Below are 5,294 nucleotides of genomic sequence, written 5' to 3'. Positions count from 1 at the left end.
TGTCCATATACTGAGAGTTAGCTACATGGCAGATGAGTCCAACATGTGTATATATAGAGGACTGTTCATAAGGCAGATGAGTCCAAAATGTACATACAGAGACAGCTGTTTTTCTAACTGATGGGTCCAACATATCCATATACAGAGAGCTAGCTACATGGCAGAAAAGTCCAATATGTTCTTATACAGAGAGCTAGCTACATGGCAGATGAGTCCAACATGTCCATATACAGAGTAATAGCTACATGGCAGCTGAGTCCAAGATAACCATATACAGAGTACTAGATACATGGCAGATGAATCCAGCATGTCCATGTCCTGAGAGTTAGCTACATGGCAGATGAGTACAACATGTGTATATATATATATAGACATATATATGGCTACAAGGCAGATGAGTCCAAAATATTGATTTTGGGAGTGCTGGCTACATGTCTGATGAGTCCAACTTGTTCATATACAGAGAGGTAGCTACATGTTCATATGTTACAAGGTAGCTACAAGTCCAATATGTTCATATACAAAGAGCTACCTATGTGCAAGATCTGTCCAATATATCCATGAACAGAAAGCTACCTACATGGCAGACAAGTCCAAAATGTCCCTATACAGATAGCTAGCTACATGGCAGAGTAGTGAATCATTTCCATATAGAGAGTTCTAGATACATGGCAAATGAGTCCAATGTGTCCATATACTCAGAGCCAGCTACTTGGCAGACTAGTCAAACATGTCCATATACTGAAAGCTACCTACATGGCAGAGAAATCCAATACGTTCATATACAGAGAGCTACCTATATGGCAGATCAGTCCAACATATCCATGAACAGAGGGGTAGCTACATGGCAGATGAGTCCAAATGTACATATACAGAGAGCTAGCTACATGGCAGAGTAGTCCAACATGTCCATATACAGAGTATTAGCTACATGGCAGATTAGTCCAACATGTTCATATACTGAGAGTTTAGCTACATGGCAGATGAGACCAACATGTGTATATTTAGTGGGCTAGGTACAAAGCAGATGAGACAAACACATTCATAAAGAGAGAGAGGGCTACATGGCTGATGAGTCCAACATGTCCATATACTGAGAGCTAGAAACTTAGTATAGTAGTGCCACATTGTCATATACAGGATTCTAGCTACATGACAGATGAGTCCAATGTGTCCACATTCTGAGAGCTAGCTACATGGCATAGTAGTCCAACATATCCAAGTATACAGTGCAAGGTACATGGCAGATGAATCCAACATGTCCATATACTGATAGTTAGCTACAAGGCAGATGACTCCAACATGTTCATACAGAGAGACCTGGCTTCAAGGTAGATGAGTCCAAAATGTCCATATACAGAGAGCTTGCTACATGACCAAGTAGTGCAACATTTCCATACACAGAGTTCTAGCTATATGGCAGATGAATCTGACGTGTCCATATACTGAGAGTTAGCTATATGGCAGAGTAGTCCAAAATGTCCACATACAGAGTACTAGCTACACGACAGATGAGTCCAACATGTCTATATCCTGAGAGTTAGCTACATGGCAGATGAATCCAATACGTGTATATATAGAGGACTAGCTACAAGGCAGATGAGTCCAAATGTTGATACAGAGAGTGCTGGCTACATGTCTGATGAGTCCAACATGTAAATATACAGAGAGGTAGATACATGACAGACAAGTCCAATATGTTCATATACAGATAATTCGCTACAGGGCAGATGAGTCCAACATATCCATGCACAGAGAGCTAGCTACATGGCAGATGAGTCCAAAATGTTCATGTAAAGAAAGCTATCTACATGGCAGAGTAGTACAACATGTCCGTATACAGACTGCTAACTACATGGCAGATGAGTCCAACATGTCCATATACTGAGAGTTAGCTACATAGCTGATGAGTTCAACGTGTCTATATAGAGGACTAGCTACAAGACAGTTGAGTCCAACATGTTGATACAGGGAGTGCTGGCTACATGTCTGATGAGTCCATCGTGTACATATACAGATAGGTAGCTACATGGCAGACAAGTCTGATATGTTCATATGCAGAGAGCAAACTACATGGCAGATCAGTCCAACATATACATGAACACTGAACTATCTTAATATCAAACGTGTCCAAAATATCCATATATAGAGAGCTGTCTACATGACAGAGAAGAGCAACATTTCCATATACAGAGTTCTAGTTACATGCCAGATGAGTTCAATGTGTGCAGATACTGAGAGATGGCTGCATGGCAGAGTAGTCCAACATGTCCATATGCAGAGTACTAGCTACATGGCAGATGAATCCAACATGTCCATATACTGAGTTAGCTACAAGACATATGAGTCTAACATGTGTATGTTTAGAGGGATAGCTACAAGGAAGATTACTCTAGCATGTTCATACACAGAGAGCTGAGTACATGGCTCATGAGTCCAACATGTCCATAAACATAGAACTAGCTACATGGCAAACAAGTCTCATATGTTCATATACAGAGAGCTACCTACATGTCAGATCGGTCCAACATATCTATGTACAGAGAGCTAGCTACATGGAAGATGATTCCAAAAAGTCCATATACAGAGAGCTAGCTACATGACAGAGTAGTGCAACATTTCCATATACAGAGTTCTAGCTACATGGCAGATTAGTACAACTTGTCCATATGCTGAGGGTTAGCTACATGGCAGATTAGCCAAACATGTGTTTATTTAGAGGACTAGCTACAAGGCAGATGACTCCAACATGTTCATACAGAGAGAGCTGGCTACAGGGCAGACAAGTCCAAAATGTCCACACACAGAGAGCTAGCTACATGGTCGTGTAGGGCAACATTTTCATATACAGAGTTCTAGCTAGATGGCAGATGACTCCAATGTGTCCATATACCGAAAGCTAGCTACATGGCAGAGTATTCCTACATTTCCACATAGAGAGTAGTAGGCACATAGAAGATGAGTCCAACATGTCCATATTCTGGGAGTTAGCTACATGGCAGATGCGGCCAACATGTGTATATATAGAGTAATAGCTACAAGGCAGATGAGTTCAAAATGTTGATACAGAGAGGAAGCTACATGGCAGACACGCTCAATATGTTCATATACAGAGAGCTACCTACATGCATATCAGTCCAACATATCCATGCACAGAGAGCTAGGTACATGGCAGACTAGTCCAAAATGTCCATATAAAGATAGCTAGCTACATGGCAGAATAGTGCATCATTTACATATATTGAGCTCTGGCTATATGGCAGATGAGTCCAACATGTGTATATTTGGAGGGTGAACTACAAGCCAGATGAGTAGAACATAGTCATACAGAGATAGCTGGCTACATGGCTGAAGAGTCCAACATGTCCATATACTGAGAGCGAACTACATCGCAGACAAGTCCCATATGTTCATATAAAAAAATCTATCTAAATGGCAGATCAGTCCAGCATATCTAGGCACAGAGAGTTGACTACATAGCAGAGGAGTCCAAAATGTCCATATACAGAGAGCTAGCTACATGACAGAGTAGTGCAACATTTCCATATACAGAATTCTTACTACATGCCAGTTGAGTCCAATGTGTCCATATACTTTGACTTAGCTACATGGCAGATGAACCCAACGTGTCCATATACTGAGAGGTAGCTACATGGCAGATGATTCCAACATGTTTATATATAAAGAACTAGCTACAAGGCAGAAGAGTCCAACATGTTCATAGAGAGAGAGCTGGCTACATGGGAGATGAATCAAATATGTGCATATACACAGAGCTAGCTGCATGACAGACAAGTCCCATATGTTCATATACAGAGAGTTACCTACATGGCAGATCAGTCCAACATATCCATGCACAGAGTGCTAGCTACATGGCAGATGAATCCAAAATGTCCATATGCATACAGCTAGCTACATGGCAGGGTAGTTCAACATTTCCATATACAGAATTCTAACTACATGGTACATGAGTCCAACGTGTCCATATACTGAGATCTAGCTACATGGCAGAGTCGTCCAACATGCCAATATACAGAGTACTAGCTTCATGGCAGATGAATCCAACATGTCTATATATTATGTCTATATATTGAGAGTCAGCTACATGGCAGATGGGTCCAACATGTGTATATATAGAGGACTAGCTACAGGGCAGATGAGTCCAACATGTTTATACAGAGAGTGCTGGCTAGATGTCTGATGAGTCCAACATGTCCATATACAGAGAGGTAGCTACATGTCAGACAAGTCCAATATGTTCATATACAGAGAGATACCTACAGGCAGATCAGTCCAACATATCCATGCACAGAGAGGTAGCTATATGGAAGACGAGTCCAACTTGCCCATGTACTGAGAGATAGCTACATGGCAGATTAGTCCTACATGTCCATACAGAGTACTAGCTACAAGGTACTAGCTATATGACTCCAACATGTCCATATACTGAGAGTTAGCTACATGGCAGATGAGTCCAACATGTGCATATATAGAGGAATAGTTGCAAGGCAGATGAGTCAAACATGTTGATACAGAGAGTGGTGGCTACATGGCTGAAGAGTCCAACATGTCCATATACAGAGAGGTAGCTACACGTCACTAAAGTCCAATATGTTCATATACAGGGAGATACCTACAGGCAGATCAGTCCAACATATCCATGCACAGAGAGGTAGCTACATGGCAGAAGATTTCAAAATGTCCATATACAGGGTACTAGCTACATGTCAGGTGAATCCAACATGTCAACATAGTGAGAGTTAGCTACATTGCTGATGAGTCCAACTTGTCCATATACTGACAGCTAACTATATGGCAGACAAGCCCAAAATGTTCATATACAGAGAGCTACCTACATGGCAGATCAGTCCAGCATATCTATGCACAGAGAGCTAGCTACATGGCAGACGAGTCCAAAATGGCTATATACGGAGAACTAGTTACATGGCAGAGTAGTCCAACATGTCCAAATACAGAGTTCTAACTAAATGGCAGATGAGAATAATTTGTCCATATACTAAGAGCTAGCTACATGGCTGAGCAGTGCAACATGTACCTATACAGATTACTAGCTAAATGGCAGATGAGCCCAACATGTCCATAACCTGAGAGTTAGCTATATGGCAGAGGAGTCCAACATGTGTATATATAGAGGACTAGCTACATGCCAGATGAGTCCAACATGTGTATATGTAGAGGACTAGCTACAAGGGAGATTAGTCCAACATGCTCATACAGAGAGATCTGGCTTCATGGCAGACGAGTCAAAAATGTCCATATACAGAGAGCTTGCT

Source organism: Chrysochloris asiatica, unplaced genomic scaffold, assembly GCF_000296735.1.
Source record: "Chrysochloris asiatica unplaced genomic scaffold, ChrAsi1.0 scaffold00408, whole genome shotgun sequence".
Classification (NCBI taxonomy): Eukaryota; Metazoa; Chordata; class Mammalia; order Afrosoricida; family Chrysochloridae; genus Chrysochloris; species Chrysochloris asiatica.
The sequence above is the reverse complement of the archived record's forward strand: the minus strand, read 5'-3'. Positions refer to the sequence as shown.